This window comes from Gossypium arboreum, chromosome 10, assembly GCF_025698485.1.
Source record: "Gossypium arboreum isolate Shixiya-1 chromosome 10, ASM2569848v2, whole genome shotgun sequence".
NCBI lineage: Eukaryota > Viridiplantae > Streptophyta > Magnoliopsida > Malvales > Malvaceae > Gossypium > Gossypium arboreum.
In genome coordinates, this window is record NC_069079.1 from 119,255,810 (window position 1) to 119,274,473 (window position 18,664).

Here is an 18,664-nt window from a genome sequence, read left to right on the forward strand (position 1 = left end):
ATATTAATATTGTTGTTTTAATATTCTCGGTTTAACATTTCATTATTAATTGCATCGTTGTTTTGTATTATTTACTTAATTCTTATTTTAAATAATGTTTTACTCATAATTTTTAATTTCAATAAATAAGGCAACATGCCGATTTAATATTAAGTCATCGATTTCATCGCTATGTTGGGTGAATATCAATCGACTCGTGTTAAAACGGTACGTCCTTCTCAAAAGAAAACGAAACTTGAAATTTCTCGTGTTTTGATCGAATCACGATTCAATGTTACTTTGAACTTGCAATTTTGAAAATTAAGACAATACTTGTTTAATAAGATACCAATTTTGGGCGTCGCGAGGGTGCTAATACCTTCCTCGCGGCAGAATCGACTCGAACCCAACTTTACTTTGGCTTTTGACGTAGACCTAAATTCGGCCTTCATTTTTGTGCAAGAATAAGTTTTCTTTTCTAAAAAGGATGACTTATTAGGTGTCCGGTCACACCTTAAAAAAAGATCGGTGGCGACTCCCTTTGTTAATAAAATCGAAAGTTGGTTTTCAAATGTTTAATAAATCGCCACAATTAGCGACCAAGCGAAACTAAAAATTTTTTTTACGTCGCTACATCCACCACGAAGGATTGTAAAAGTTGGACCGTGGTCCTTATTCACTTATATTTTGATACTGATTCCTTACATAACAAACAGACTCAAGGTTTGAAGGGTAATTCTTGAAAGAATGATCATCCCCACAATACATACAGGAAACAACATCATATTGACTTGATGATTGAGTTGTAAAATTATTCAAACCATTTGTGGTAAAGTGTTTCAACATTGAGGGAATAGAAGATACCTGAGTAAAGAGTGAAGTCAGTAGGTCCACTTCAAGCACTCCAACTACTCATCTTTCAGAAACTGCTCGATTTGTCAACTATTGGTAATTGTTGCTAGTGATCCTTTCGATGATCTTGTAAGCCCCATTATAAGACTTAAACAAAATCGCACCATTCGTAGAAGCATCTACCATTAATCTTGTATGTGCATTGAGATCATTATAAAACGTCTTCATTAATCGCACCATTCCTTGAATCATTCTCATGCCTCATATAAGGATTCATCATCCAATTGTTAGAAACTAGTTATCTCATTTCGCAACTTTGCATTCTTGCTCGATTGAAAATACTTTACCAAAAACCTTTCTGCTAACTTTTGCCAAGTTAGATATTAAACTTGGTGGCAATGAATTTAGCCACGCTCATGATTGATCTCGCAATGAGTATGGAAACAACTTTAACCTTAAAGCATATTCAGTCACACCAGCTATCTTAAACAAATCACCCACCTTCATGAATAATTGAAGGTGAATATGTGGATCTTTCGTGGGCAAACGACTGAACTAGCCCACCATTTGGAGTATTTGAAACATCACTGATTTCAATTTGAATTGGGGTGCCTCAATATTCGACCTCCTGATTCCCAGATTTGTTTCATTGAAGAGTGGCACAGCATATTGTCTTATGGCACGATCCCTATCATCAACAATAAGGATTGGATTGTGCACATGATTGACTCTATTACCTTGTCCATCATTTTGATTTCCAAGGTCCATCTCAACTTGTTCTTGAACAAATCTCTTGTGTCTTCTTTGTCTAAATATTTGCTCGATTTCAGGGTTTATAGGTAATAAATCGATGACTCGATCTATGCTCACAAACACCTAATAAATAAATCACAAATAAAGTATAAATTAGAAATGTTAGAAAAATAATCAAACTACAAAAATAATTTCACAAAGAATGATTAAGGCAACAGTCCCCGGCAACAACTCCAAAAAGTTGTAACAAATTATATGCGCAAGTGTACATAGTCGTTCAAGTAATAAGTAAGTAAAATGAGTTATCGTCTCCATAGAGACTGTGTATGTTAATCGATTAATTGCAAAATTATAAATCACAATTTGATATAAAAACTCAATAATTTTAGATAGTGATGATTAAATTAACTAAATGCAAAAAGTGACCCCCAATGCAATTTTTAACTAAGTATGCAAATAATCTAAATGTATGAATGAATGGCTTTATCAACAAAAACAATCAACATAAAATAGGCTAGGATAATTATATTAATCAACTCAATTCATTTTCATCATGCTTAACAATATTCGGAAAACATTCCATGGTAACTCAATCTTTCATGAGTTTGGAAACCAAATTAAGTCCTATCGGAATATTTTACTTAGTGAAATATGCATTTTACTAATTATATTAAACTAAGGGTTTCTTAGTATTTTTGGGAGGCCATAGGGACATTTACGTTTGCAATAGTTTAATCACATAAACTTAAAAACTGTGCAAGATAATAGAGCTAGCTAAAGATATTATGAACGTCTAATTTAGTCAGGTTTAATGATCTAAATTGAGCATTGCACTTTTCAATTATGCGTCTACTAGCCGTCATCTGGTTAGGATCACTCAAGTAATCTTAATGCACCCAATCACGTATGAATGAAAAACATTTGGATTTTAATTAAAAACATGATCGACTGAGGCACAAACATGTTAAACATGAATCAAATAAATCTTATTGAATTAACATAATCATCCTAGAAAATAGGATTTAAAATATCATCGTTGATGTCAAAAACAATAAACACATAGAAAACATAAGTAAATTAAAAAACAAGAGGAAAGAGTAAACTCTAATTCAGTTCAGTAGCCTTTCGAATCTTTTCTGACTGATGTGTTCCTCTGTTCTGCTCGATGCTCCTTTTCCTAAGGGTTTCCTAATGTGGCCAACCAAAAAAAGATCTTGACAAAGTCATTGTTGGCTAAAGAATGGAAGGGAGATGGATGGCTATTGGATGGCTATGCAAGGGAAAAGAATAAGGAAATAGAAGAGAGAATGAATGAAAGATAAGTGTTGAGGGATGAAGGATGATTTGAGAAATGGAAAGGTATATGGTATTTATAGGTGAAGGTAATGGTAGAGTTTGCTAAAAATAGAATTCAAAATCCCTCTCTTTTCTCTCATATATGGCCAGCCACAAATTTTGGAAAAGAGGATGACTTGGTTGCTTGTTTTTGAATTCAAAACAATGATATTAATAGCCATAAGGTGGACGGTTTCAAAAGGTGAACTTGTGTGCTAATTTTTTATGTCTTTCCAACTACGGGGACCTCTAAAAAAATATCCCAAAGCTTATTTTTTGGCAACCATTTGCTTGTGCCAAAAATTGGGCTTGACTCCTTGTTGAACAGTTTCTTAGTCCAATAAGTAATTAGACATGTCCATCTTTTAACACATTCTTTTACTGGGTCAAATTAACACCTTTAAAACCCAGTTTTGCATGGTCTTGCCATCCAAATGCAGTGGATGTGTGCATGTCCATGCATCATTTATGTTAATCACATCTTCCATGGTCCACCTGCATAGTGAAAATTCACATATTAATATTTAACATGAAAATAATATAAATTATGTACAAAAATCATGTAATTAAGCATAATTTCACATATTTTATAAATTCATGTCTAATATTAATAATTAAGTAAAATTCATTTATTTTAATAACAATACTCAAGATTAACATATTTATTAAGTCAAAAGGTGGTAAAAATATATAGAAAAACCCTATATAATTTCGAGCTTACAATGTACCTCTTTGATAAATGAGTGAGCTAATTCTAACCTTCCTAAGCACACTCCAATGAGAGCTCACCGCCTTTTCAGGCTTCATACCGCCTTTTAGGCTCGCTAAGTTTAATAGAAGAACCACTTCTAGCCTCTTAAGGCACTTAGTTAAAATTTTCAAAGTTACAAAGCAGATACCTCAAAATAGATAAGGTTCGATAAGTATATTAATACACTTTCAATAGTACCAAACATGTGTAAATATTTAGCTTTAGGTTGAATAACATAGAAATGGAGATGAATTTCACGGCAAAGGAAAAAGAATAATAAAAAGGAAATATTTAGCTTTAGGTTAAGTTTTTAGTTTTTTTGCTTTTACAGTCCTTAGAATTTTGTGTAAATATTGTTGATAGTATCTTTATTATTGCTTTCTTATATATATAATCACAATTATATGTGAGGAATACAGGCATTCATGAATTATTTTTAGTATTTTCTTTGTGAATAAGGCAACATTCTAATGTAATAAAAAAAATGGGATGCCCTTCTCAAAGTGAGTTTTATCTTTTCAAATAAAATATGATTTGCTCTAACAATGAGTTAAGAAATAAACTTTAATGTCATCGGATTGAATTCAACTTTAATATGAGTTGATAAAATTGCATATATATGAAGTGTAGCTTAAAACACCGATACTATAAATTTTCCTCAACAGTTTTTAAATCAGAGATGAAATTTTTTATTCTTCCCCATTCAGCCTCAACACGCTTCTCCTCCTCCTCCTCACCAACCTTGGCCTTCACCTCATACTCTGCCCATTGCTTTTCCAATGCTTCCAACTCCATTTTCATTTCCTTGCAACTTTTAAATATCTCGTTTCGTTTACCCAACATATTCTTCCTTTTCTTTTGTGCTTTTTCGACTTGTACATGGAGGGCAGCAAGTATTTGATCCACCTGTTTCACCTCTGTTTCGACCTCCTTATATCTGATTAGGCTACTCTCCAGATTACAAGTCATTGTCCACTTGATTGATTCCTTCGCAGTAAGTTGATCCTTGTCCTGCACTACTTTCGCTGCTCGGTTAGCTAGTTCTTTCAATCTTTCCTCCAAGCCCAACAACTCATTCTTTTGCTCAATTGTAAGGGTGGTGGAGGAATAATCAAAACTTGCTAGGATCATGAATGCCTGCTTAAGTGGAGAAAACTTCCCTGAATCGTTAAGATTAACTGGGGTCATATTCAAGGCTTCGTTTATTTTAGCCATTGCTTTCTTTGCTTCTTCTTTAGAATAAACAATTCTAGAGCTTGAAAGCTCGGACTCTAAGCCAGTGAAGAATGTGTTCACGTCTTCCTCGGCACTCGACAGGCTCTTCAGGTTCAATGGCCTGGAATGGCGGAAAAGCAATCATTGTGATACATGCATAAATGCATTAATATTACCAACTAATTTGGTTGACTTACCACAATCTGGCTAGAAGACTGAGTTGGTGAAGGAGGTGTGATTTCAACTGGTTTGGTTGCAGGAGTTTTCTGGTTGTCTATGACTGCCTTAACACAATCGGTTTCCCTGGCCTTAAGTTTATCCGAATCAGTTTTGATTATAAATTCATGTGAAATAAAATCTACACTCCTATCCAGTGGCGGAGCCACGTTGAGGGCCAGGGGACCATGGACTCTCCAAAGTTTAAATTTTTTTCAATTTAATCCTTTGTAAATTTATACTATGGCCCTCCCAAAAATATAAGTAGCCCCCAAAGTTTAAAATTTTTATAATTTTTCATTTGTAAATATATTAAAGCCTTCCTAAAAATATAAGTAGGCCCTCCAATATTTTTATAGGATTAAAAATAATATTAAAATTTTATTTTTATAAAAACAAAGAGAAAATTTTCTTGAGGAAGCTAAATTACTCGTAATGACTTTTAAATGATATTTTATTAAATAATAAATTAATGTTTATTTAATAGTTTAATGCAACTAAACAAATTGTCAAAAAAATCCACATTATTCTCCTTTGGGTAGATACTAAGTCACCTGCCGAAAAAAATTGCATATCCAAGTCATGCATGGGAGTTAAAAAGCAAATTAAAAGATGACCAAAAAGAAGAAAAATCCAAGTTACCATTTGTTTCCATCAACAGTGAAATTTTCAGAGCAGAGCTTGTAGACATTAATACTGGAGAAGTTCTCAATCCTCCATGTGACCTTCGTTACTTGTCCATTAACACCACTCAAAACTTCAATCTTCCATGTCGCCTTCGTTGTTAGTCCATTAACATCCATAGGCATAGAGTACTTGCTATCCACTACACTCAAAATTTCTTTGCTTTAGACAATAGAGGGTTTATGATTAAAAATACAAGGTATATAGATATATTAATGCCTTCCATTATGCTATCTGCACATCTTGAAGAGGACGATTCAAGGTTTCCTTTCCTAGTGAGCCAGCCACGCTACTTTGATTAGTTATTGACAATTCAAGTCTTTCTTTAACAATTCTTTTTTTTAAAGACCTTATTGATTAAATATTTTGGGCCTTTTGATTCCAATAATATAAAATTCTAAAAAAAAAAAAAGAAAAAGGTGTGATTTAAAAGAATGTTGTGATTGATGGGGCCGTGGCACCACTGTGTACCACCACCCACCCATTTAGATGGGGACTTTGTTAAATTAAATTTAGATGGGGCATTTTTAAAAGACTTTGGTAAGTTAAAAACAATTCCAATTGACTCAAAACCCATTAGGCTTAAAACAAATTTAGACTCTTAATTTGGGCTAATTTTAAAATTTATTTGTATTTTTGAAAAATCAATTCCGCTCTAAAAAAATCAATTTGGACTTCTTTGAAAACAGATTTGACAACAAAATTTTCAAAACAAAATTCCAAACAAATTTAGGTTTTGAGTAGCAAATTTAAAGAAAATCAGATTGGGTTTTGAAAAACAATTAAATTGGGCCTTAGTTTATGCACTTCCTCAGTATCAAGCCTGAAAGGACTTTCACTAGAAATTTATTTGATTTTTGGATAAATTATACAAATGGTCACCCAGTACATGTTTTTGTTTTGGTAACTCAACTTTAAAAATTTTCAATCTAGGCACTAATATTTGAATTCGTTCAGCAGGTGACTAATCCGTCAAAAGCATGGGAGATTGATTGTTGGTTTTTCAAGAAATGTTGGTTGTTGTTCGGACATCACCGTTGAACTTTGCGGTTCATTGGAAGGTCTCCAATTAGCCTTGAATCTTGGGCTCAAATGAGTAATTCTTGATATGGATAGTACATCCAAGTGATTCAAGCAACTGAAGTGGATCAACAATATTCTGTTGTAAGTCAAGCCATCAAGACTCTCCTCCAACATTCTTGGATGGTTAAGATTGAACATATCTTTAGAGATGGTAATAGGGTTGCTGATGGTTTGGCTTCAATGGTGTTCTTAAGATCATTGGGTAGATATATTTCATGCAATCGCAAGATGAAGTGATCAAATTACTGCATGATGACTACTCTGGAATGGCTTGGCCTCACTTAGTGTAGTTATGGTTTATTTATTTTTCTTGTACCAAAAAAAAAAAAGTTATGTGAATAAATGTCTTAGTGACCTCAGAGGATATATGCTATGTGATAATGAAATGATATTGGAGTTGAGAGGGATTGGGGTTTTGGATGGGAGCTGGGTTGGTGTTGCAAGGTTTCAGACTTCAAAAGGGATTAGGAAAGGAGAAATGGGTCATGTAATGTGTTTAATGGAGTTCTGTGTATTTTTTAGAGTCCTGTTATTAGAGTTCCGTTAAAGGCCAGGAGTTTTGTTTTAGCCTAGAGCTCTGGGATTTATTGAAATAAAGTATGATTTGAAATATTGCACGTTCTGATTGATTGAAGCTTTTTTGAGACTTACTAAAGACTGCAAAAGTGATATGAAAATGTATGTGTAATAATATGTGAAAATAAAGATAAAGTGAACATGTGAATTAAGTGTTCAATGATATATGTGAATTAAGTGTTTATGTTATGTTTGTGAAATGAGAGAAAGATTTTTATATGTGAATGTTAATTAATTAGTGATAGTATATGTTAAAAGTGAAAACTACAAGTTATAAAGTTAATTTAAATGATTTTATGTTTTGGAAATAAATTAAAAGGTTATATAAGTATATCAATGAAAGAAATTGTGTGAATAAATATTATTAAAATTAATTAAATTGTATGTATGTATGTTTAAATAGTAAGACTGAAATCACTTGAATATTTACTAAGCTATTCACATAATGCGTTTGTTTAAACGCATAGGTGAAAGAAAGTAGATTGAAGATACAAAAAATACTTCTTCACGAGAATTACATCAACTCTCAAAGTTTCAAGACTCTGCTAGTATATGATTTTGGACATAGAAATGACATGTACATTAGGTGTTTATGTTATGTTTAAGTAGTACTTAAATGATAATTGTTAGGATTTTAACCCGATTAAGCAACGAACAAGAAAATAGCAGAATAAATTGAGAAATTGAACACACAAATTTAACGTGGAAAAACCCCTCCAAAGAGGATAAAAAACCACGGGCAAAGATAATTTTACTATAATGGCAAAAGAACGAAGAGTACAAAAGATGGAGATAAAAACTAAACCCCGAAAGCAAAGAACCCACAAAGCGTAAACACAAAATTCTCTAAATGTGTTATGAGTTCTAATCTCTAATGGGTGTGTTTTCTAAGGTTGTAAAAGAGCCTATTTATAGGCTAAATTTATAGATCAAATAATAATAAAATAATCTAAACTAATCAGTGTTTGATTGAAACAAGTAAACAGAGTTTAACTGAAAGACTATTTTTCAAATTTGACTGAAAATAGGAGTCATATTTAACAAATCTCCACCTTGACTCGTATTTCCACAACGCCATCTTTGCCAAAGACCGCCACGAGCCTATCTTGAACTATGCAGGGAAGTAACTAAGTCGAATTTGTGCTTAGAAACTGGAAGACTTCTAGCCTTCGACTTGTACACTGCCAAATCAAAACTAACCCGGGTCTAATTTTCACGAACACAGTGCCCTAACTTTTCAAAACCTGCATCTAAAAGAGAACCTCTCTTCAACGAAACAGTTATACCTTTTTCCCTCCTATGACCAAGTTGCCTCCGCTCCAAACAAGTTGACTTCAACTCAGTAGCAGACGAGGACGTCGATTTCACCGGTCATCGTATAACCTTCCGAATATAAAGATCGCGGTTCTTTTACCTTTTAACAAAACGAGAGCTCCACGAGATACTTTAATACCGCTTGACTCGATGTTGATTTTGCATCCTTTCAAATCTAAAATACTTAAGGAGATGAGATTCTTTCGTAAATCAGGTACATATCTGACATCTGAGAGTGTCCTAATCGTCCCATCGTGCATTTTAATTTTAACAGTACCAATACCAATTACCTTACTAGATGAATCATTTCCCATGTGCACAACTCCACCTTCAATCGAACTGTATGTGGAGAAACATTCTCTATTGGGACACATGTGGAAAGAACATCCTGAATCTAGGATCCACTCGGACGTGAGCTTGGTGTTATCACTTGTTGACACTAATAAGAAATCATCCCCATTTTCATCGGCCAAATTAGCACCAGCTACATCTTCCTCGTTACTCTCAGCAGCTTTTTTATTTCGCAGTTTATAACAATCTGCTTTGACGTGACCTAACTTTTTACAATAGCGACACCTTTTATCTCGTTTTTTTGATGCTACCAAAACGGAAGCTTGCCTATCTGTCTTGCTATCCAAATGAATCTCATTTTCGAGTTTGCCTCTACTCAACAAATGACCCTTCACATCTTCGAACAAGAGTTTGTCTCTGCCATAAATCAGGGTCTCCCTGAAAGACTTGTATAAAGGGGGTAAAGAGCACAATAATAGCATAGCCTGATCTTCATCGTCAATATGAACCTCAACATTCTTTAAATCATTTAAAAGAGTAATGAATTTACTGATGTGATCTCTAAGAAGCTCACCTTCGTTCATGCGAAACGTAAATAGACGTTGTTTCAACACTAAACGGTTAGCCAGAGACTTAGTCGCATAAAAAGTTTCTAACCTTTTCCACAAGACAGATGAGGTTTTCTCCATCAATACCTCCTGCAATACCGTATTCGTAAGGCACAATTGGATTGCAGATAAAACTTTTTCATCAAGCTCTTCCCATTCTGTTTTATTTAGATTCTCAGGCTTTTTCCCGATAACAACCTTTTTCAAGCCTGATTGAACTAGAATTGCCATCATCCGAACTTGCCACAGATTGAAATTTGTCTCACCATTGAACTTCTCAATTTCAAACCTTGTCGTTGCCATCTCTGAACGGGCTGATCTATGAAAATTGAACTAGCTCTTGATACCACTTGTTAGGATTTTAACCCGATTAAGCAACGAACAAGAAAATAGCAGAATAAATTGAGAAATTGAACACACAAATTTAACGTGGAAAAACCCCTCCAAAGAGGATAAAAAACCACGGGCAAAGATAATTTTACTATAATGGCAAAAGAACGAAGAGTACAAAAGATGGAGATAAAAACTAAACCCCGAAAACCCGAAAGCAAAGAACCCACAAAACGTAAACACAAAATTCTCTAAATATGTTATGAGTTCTAATCTCTAATGGTGTGTTTTCTAAGGTTGTAAAAGAGCCTATTTATAGGCTAAATTCATAGATCAAATAATAATAAAATAATCTAAACTAATCAGTGTTTGATTGAAACAAGTAAACAGAGTTTAACTGAAAGACTATTTTTCAAATTTGACTGAAAATAGGAGTCATATTTAACAATAATTTTGGGGAATTACATGGTATTTAGTAATGAAAATGAAAATATGATTGTTTTTTAATCTAATACATTTTGAGGGTTAAATATGTTAGTAAATGTTTGAAAAAGATTCAAGAAGTCTAAATTGAGCTTTATAAGATTAAAATTAAGTGAAAGAAAAATATTTGTATTTAAGTCACTTAGTGCCAAATGTGACATATGTTGCTCAGTTTATCGATTTAACCTAGCTGAGGGGCGTTACATAGAATAAAACATTTACTTATCAATACTTACATACTCTATCAATTTGATTCTAATTCTAAACACTTCAATAAATTTAACCTTTCACATTTACAAATTCTATCAAATTTATCCTCAAACTTAATAACCAAAGCTTTCATCTTTTAAAATAGAGGCATTCCACATTTATTAATTATTTTATTTATGGTTGAAATTATCTAATTCAAGACATGACTCTTTTTGTTTATATTTTTAAGAAGTTAGAGTTAGAAATTAACCAAACACCTTAAAAATAATAGAAAATACAAATTTAAAAATATAATATATAATAAAATTATACAAATAATTTAATATTTGTAAAAATACTTTCTTTTAACTCGACTAGTATAATTTTAGTTTGTAATTAATTTGGTAAATGATTTGACACTAAATCAGATTATTAGTGATATGTATTGTTTATTGTTAGTTTAAAAATTAAAAATAAATAGAATGTTTCACATTTCAAAAACCGGGTCAGTAGAAATTGGGTTAGTGAAACCAAGAGTGGTCACGTCCTGTTTTTGAATTAAGGTTGTAGGAATTTCGTCAATTGAAGTGATCTAGTTCAATGGTTAAGTGTTGTGTTGTGTGTGTAAGGTTCTAGGTTCAGATTTTTTTCGTTGAATTTTTATTATTTTTGTCCTAACCCTATCCTTGTAGGCCAAGCTTATTTATTATTTTTGCTCAATTAATGATAAGAATGAGCTTGTTGGTTTAGTGTTAAAGTTTTAGGTTATCTAGAGGTCTCGTGTTTGACTTTTTTGTGTGTAAAGTGAAAATGAATGGGTGGCTTTTTGAAAAAAAAAATGAGAGAGATTATCTCCTAATTTCTCTTCCACGCTTCTCTCTCTCTCTAAGTTGACGTTCTTTCTTCCCATTTTCCCAATTTCTTTTCCTTCTTACTCTTTTTCTTATTATTTTTTTCTCTTTGTTACCTTCAATTTTCTTTTCTTTTCTTTCTTTGTTTTCAACATAACTTCCAATCGTTAATCTTGCAATTTCAATCCTTCCTCTTTTCTTTTGTTGTTTTAGTATATGATTTTGTTGATTTGGTGTATGGGAATTGGAGTTCTAGAGTTGAGATAAGTTTCGTGTAAATATAGTGTTCGTTTTCCATAATATTATTGTTAAGAAAGATGTTCTTGAGTAGTGTTATTCGAGAAAGTTTGTGGGTGTTGATTTCGTTTTGGTGTTCTTTTGTAGGAATCTATTAGGGGGAAGATCATGAGGAACCTAACTTTTCTCCGACGAGTGAAGTGTCTTAGGAATCGGTTTCTCTCGAGGCAAGGGTCGAATATCTTAGCAATTGTGGTCGTATTACGATTTGGGTTTGATGTGTGATTGTTAATTGGTGTGGTTTTGTGGCGTTTTAGGGTTTGAAAGTGTGTTATATCATAGTGTTTTAGAATTGATCAGATGTGTAGCGGAAACCTCGAAAACAGCGAACGACATGATGTCAAAAAGCTTACTGTCGACGTCACACAACTGTGTGCCAGACCGTGTAGGTCACATGGGCTAGGTTATTTGGGCCATGCACACGGGTGTATGTTAGGCCATGTGGGCCACACAGGTTGGGCAAATAGGGCCGTGTGGGGCCATTTTTTCATAAAACTTTGTTAGGGTCGTATTTAAAGTGCAATTAGAAAATTTGTCACTTTGTAGGTTCCAAAATGTGTTATGTAGGTATTATGGACATGAAATTTGGTATTTTTCCTTTGTTAATGTGATTTCTGAAAGTGTGATAGTTTGTTCTAATATGTACGGTACGTATGAAATATAAATACATTTGTTATCTGACTACTTTTTGAAAGTGAAACCCGAGATATGAAATACTAATATTACATGTGTAATATTCGAAAGCTTGGTTATGGTATAATCTCTACTTCTGATCTGTAATTTGAGAAATATGTATAAGCATGATTCATTTATGTGCATTTGAGTATGGTATTTGTTTGGATATGTGCATTGGGGTGAGATAATGATGTGACGGGGGAAGTGTTTTGTAACGGCCCAAATTTCAGTGATATCGGAGCAGTGATTTGAGATCACTAAATTCGACATATGAGTTTAGATATTAGTAAGTAAAAGTTAAGTGTGGTTTTAGAAATAATTTTGAATTAGTGAAATTATGATTAAAAGAAATTTGTAGATTAAATGAGATAAAAACGAGGTATCGAGACCTCAAATTCATGAACTGAGCCATAAATATTTTTAGAAATATTTATGGAGTGTTAGTAAGTTAGTATTAAAGCGTTGTCAAGAAATTTTAAGGTTTCGGTAGTCAATTGGGTAAAAATGACTAAATTGAATTAAGTACAAAATTGTGAAATGTGATTAAATAGCTCTACTAATAATTAAAGGAGGACTAAATAGGCAATTAAACACCTATTATTGGGCTGGACGACATGAGTGTGCAGGAAAAATAAAAATCAGGAGTGAACAAGGGGCAAAATTGGAAATAGGGTAAAAATTAAATTGTAAAATATGATATATTAGGTAAAATCTAGAGTTTTCTTCATTTTTCATCATCCTCTCCAGAAAAAACACCATTGAAGGGTTCTTTTAAGCTGGTCTCTCATATTTTTTACTACATGTAAGCTCAATTCTTGATTATTTCTTGTAAATTTTGTGTTTTCGAGACTTTTACAACTAGGTCCACTTGTTTAATTCATTAGTTTTTGATTTCATTGGTAATTTTGAAAGTTACCATGAATAATTTCTAAAATTTTATGATGATTTATCATGGAATTAAGGTTTTAATTTCATTATATGATGATTTTATGAAGAGATTTTTATAGAAATCGATTTTTAGGATCAAATTGTGGAAGTTGTTGTAATTAGGGTTTTATGTTGAATCTTGGAATTTTGAAGGCTTTGAAGTAGTATATAATGTCTTAATAAAGTGTTATTTGAGAGGAATTAGTTCAATTGATGAATAAATTGAGTAGGGACTAAATTGTAAAAACTAAAAAGTTTGGGGTAAAGTGTAATTTTGAAAATTTAAGGGCATAAATTGTGAAATAGAATAGAATTGAAATAGATACTAATGAAGGAATGATTTTATAATTATAGATCAAGAAAACGAAGTGAATCGTGAAAAGGAGAAAATTCAAGAATAGTCCTTGAATTTCTACAACTTTTGCAAATTAGCCCAGGTAAGTTCATATGGCAAAATTCAATGTCTGATATGAAAATCTTATGATTTTTAAAGTATTTTATTGTAGATGAATACTATCAAATTTTATTAATTACTAAATAATGTGTAACTAAAAGTACAAATTAGTTGGGACAATAGTTTTGAGTGCTTTCATTTTCTGACCATAATGAATTGACGGAAAAGATGTGATATGTGCTTTCGTGTAAGACCATAACTGGGCTATGGCATCGGTGCAATGTGATACGTGTTCCCGTATAAGACCATAGCTGGGCTATGGCTTCAGTGTGATGTGATAATGTGATTCTATATAAGACCATATCTGGGATATGGCATCGGTATGATATGTGATCTGTGTAAGACCATGGTAGGGCTATGGCTTCGGTGTATGATATGTGACAATGTGCAAGTCCATAGTTTACTATGGCAATGTGATAATGAAGCACTCAATTCCATTATTGTTCCTTAATTTGACAATGGAAGTAAATGAGAAATGGGCCCAAAAGAATTAAGTTCGTGAATCGCAACATGAAAACTATTCAAATGAGTTTATCAATGAAATTGTGATCTTTAGGATGAATTAATTTAACTAATAGATATATGATTGTGTATAGTGTTCGGTAAGATTTGTGTTTTTATGCCTATGAGCTTACTAAGCTTTTTTAAGCTTACTTGTGTATGATATTTGTTTTGTAGATTGACTTATATACATACGGAGGATCGGATCTACATCAAGGATCACACTATCCAGATTTACTCCGGTAGATTTTGTTAAATAATTTTTTTATTTATATGGCATGTATAGGAGTTGATTTGGTAATGTAATTGTATGAATGATTAAGTATGCAAAGTATGTTGAATGTGATGTTTTGTGTTTGAAAAATGAAATATACATTTTTTGGCTTGAAATAATTGATTGGTTGGATTCTATTAGTGTATAATTGTGTTTAAGTACAGGAAATGGATAAATGAATGTTATTTGATCAAGATTTATAAGTCAATGTTTTGGGTATGAACTAGGTGTGTTTGATATATGAAAATAGCTTAAAATGGTGAAAAATGAGGTTTTCACAGGCCAAGTCACATGGGCATGTGCCCAAGTTGTGTGGCAAAGTCAGAATCGCCCACAAGCTAGTCTCGTGTGAGCAAAACAGATCTGCCCATGGACTGGCCCCACAGCCATAGGAGCCCCATGGGCAGGCTACACTGGCATGTCCCAGGCCACACGGGCGTATGCCCCTATTCTCAAGGAAAAGTTTCTAAAGTTCCTGGTTTAGTTTCAAATCACTTCCTAAGTATGTATGGGGCCCCATAGGCCCATATTAGGGACTTTATGGTGAAATTGGAAAAGTTATAGTTTGGAATGCAAATTTATGACTCGGTTTTGATCAAATGCTAGTGTATAAGTCTGGTAATGCCTCGTAACCCTATTTCGACGACGGATACGGGTTAGAGGTGTTACATTTAATGGTATCAGAGCTTTGGTTAATTCAATTCTCGTAATATATATGATGTGAAAAGTGTCTAGAATTACATGCCATATAAATCTGTGATAGTGTGATGTATATGATCTGATCTAATTCTTGTTTTTATTACAGATTATCTTTAATTTGAAAAGATGTCAGATAGACCAGAACAAACTAAGCAAGAAGAAGTTAACAGTAGAGTACAAACCTCTGACCATGGAACAAGTAGTGAAGTTCCAATTTCATTGATGCGAGAACAAGAACTCAAAAATATGATTTATGGATTTATGAATCAGTGGTATAATGAGAATGTGCGAGAAAGAAATCAGACTCAGCAACCTCCTCCCCCTATTTCAACATCAGTAGTACCCCTGGTTGCTCTTCCACCTACTCCGATAACTGAATCTGGTAAACGTTCTTCATTTGAAAAGCTCAGAAAATATGAGGCTGAAGAATTTCAGGAAAAAACAGATGATGATCCTGTTAAAGCTAAGTATTGGTTGCAAAGTATAATAAGGGTTTTTAAGCAAATGGCATGCTCACCAAACAATTACTTAATATGTGCTGTGTCATTATTGAAAGAAGAAGCTTACAATTGGTGGGAAACAATAGAAGCTATGGTACCGGCTGAGAAAATCACTTGGGAATTTTTCCAAAATGAATTTAAGAAGAAATATGTTGGTAGAAGATATTTGAATAAGAAAAAAAGAGAATTTCTCGACTTGCAATAGGGAAACAAGTCAGTGGCTGAATATGAGAGAGAATTTGTTTATCTGAGCAAATATGCTCGAGATATTGTACCCACTGAATAAGAAATGTGTATTAGATTCGAAGAAGGGCTTAATGATGAGATTAGAATGATGATAGGGGGCACTAAGATATGAGAATTTGTTGTTTTATCATATCGTGCACAGAAACTTCAAGAAGTATATAATGAAAAGGTGCAAAGAGATAGAATAAGTAAAGAATATTTTAAAAGAAGTGCATCTAAGTCATTTTCAGCTTTACCAATGAAAAAATCTAAAGAGGAATTTAGTCGAGCCACTTCAGCACCGGAAAGATTGGGAAAGAGTAGACCAAGACAATCTGATTATAAGGCATCTGACAGACCTGCTGTTAGCGTGGGTAGTGTACAAAATACCCAAAGGCCTAAGTGCCAACATTGTGGAAGAAGTCACCCCAGTGAATGTAGAAGTAAATTGGGGGCTTGTTATAAATGTAGGGCCACTGATCACTTTATTCGTGATTGTCCCCAACTACAAGTAAAAGAAGTGGAACAGAAGGAGAAACAGAAAACTCCTCTTCAAAAAGGAAGACACTCTGGTCAGAGCAATGCTACAGAGGCTTCCTGTTCGGGTATGAAAGATACTGCTAGTCGATCAAAAGTTAGGGCCCCTGCTCGTACTTATGCCATTCGAGCAAGAGAAGAAGCGACAGCTCCGGATGTAATTGCTGGTACTTTCTATCTTTATGATGTTCCTGTGTATGCTTCAATAGATCCTGGGTCTACTCATTCATATATTTGTACTATGTTAGTATCTGAAAAGAATTTAATTGTTGAGCCTACTGATTATGATGTACAAGTTACAAATCTGTTAGGTCAAAATGTGGTAGTTAATTTAATATGTCATAACTGTCCACTGAAAGTTAAGGGCTGTGATTTCTCCACTGATTTGATGCTGCTACCCTTTTGGGAATTTGATATTATCTTGGGCATGGACTGGTTAATGAAACATGATGCGGTAGTGAATTATCAAGAAAAACGAATTAGTTTGAAATGTTAGACAAGAGATATTATTTTGGTTGAGTCTGGAAATTTGGGTGATACTGTTAGAATGATTTCATCTATTTCTGCTAAGAAATTGTTGAGTAAAGGAAATGAGGCTTATTTAGCCTATATTCTTGATGCTCGGAGTTCTGAATCAAGATTAAAGCAATTATTTGTTGTGAATGAATTCATGGATGTATTTCCTGAAGAATTACCAGGTTTACCACCCGATAGAGAGGTTAAGTTTGTGATAGATGTGCTTCAAGGAATAGCTTCCATATCAGTGACACTGTATAGAATGGCTCCAGCAGAATTAAAAGAATTGAAGACACAGTTGCAAGAGTTGTTGGACAAAGGGTTTATCAAACTGAGTATGTCGCCATGGGGTACACCTATCTTATTTGTGAAAAAGAATGACAGTTCATTGAAGATATGTGTAGATTACAGACAGTTGAATAAGGTAACGATTAAAAATAAATATCCTCTCCCTTATATTGATGATTCAAAGATAGATCTCAGATCTAGGTATTATCAGTTAAAGGTAAAGGAATGTGATGTACCGAAAACAGCTTTTAGAACTCGGTATGGTCACTATGAGTTCTTAGTTATGCCATTTGGTTTGACAAATGCTCCTGCTACTTTTATGGATTTAATGAATCGAATTTTTCAATCTTACCTGGATAGATTTGTAGTTGTGTTTATTGACGATATACTAATCTATTCAAAGACAGAATCCGAGCATGCTTAGCACTTGAGAGTTGTACTACAGATTTTGAAGGAAAAACAGTTATATGTAAAATTCAGCAAATGTGAATTTTAGCTTCATGAAGTGGGATTCTTGGGTCACATTGTGTCGGCTAATGGTATACGAGTAGATCCGAGTAAAGTGTCAGTGGTGATTAATTGGAAAACTCCAAAGAATGTTACGAAAGTGCGAAGTTTTCTTGGATTAGCTGGTACTACAGTCGATTTGTGAAGGATTTTTCAATAATTTCTTCACCGATGACCCGGTTACTATAGAAGAATGTTGAATTTGCATGGTCGGAAGAATGCCAACGAAGTTTTGATCAGTTAAATAAAAGGTTGACAAAGACCCCAGTGTTGACTCAGCCTGAATCAGGTGTGCCATATGTAGTATATAATGATGCGTCTCTGAATAGTTTAGGTTGTATACTGATGCAGTCAGGAAAAGTTATAGCATATGCTTTTCGGCAGTTGAAACCACATGAGAGGAACTACCCTACTCATGATCTTGAGCTAGCTGCTATAGTATTTGCTCTAAAAATTTGGAGAAACTACTTATATGGGAAGAAATGTTATGTGTATACAGACCATAAAAGTTTGAAATATTTAATGTTCCAGAAAGAGCTGAACTTGAGACAGAGGCGATGGTTAGAGCTATTGAAAGATTACAATCTTGTCATTGATTATCATCCAGGTAAGGCAAATGTAGTGGTAGATGCACTTAGTCGGAAATTGTCATTATTTGCTCTTTGAGCGTTAAATGCTCATTTGTCTATTAATGAAGATGGTTCTATGTTAGTCAAATTAAAGGCAAAACCAGTATTCTTTCAACGAATTTGGG

General features: G+C 33.4%; 1 pseudogene; it reads left to right on the forward strand.

Moving 5' to 3' along the window:
* The first annotated feature begins 1,049 nt into the window (after positions 1 to 1,049).
* LOC128282979 (small nucleolar RNA R71) lies at positions 1,050 to 1,148 on the forward strand (annotated as a pseudogene).
* Positions 1,149 to 18,664: the final 17,516 nt, after the last annotated feature.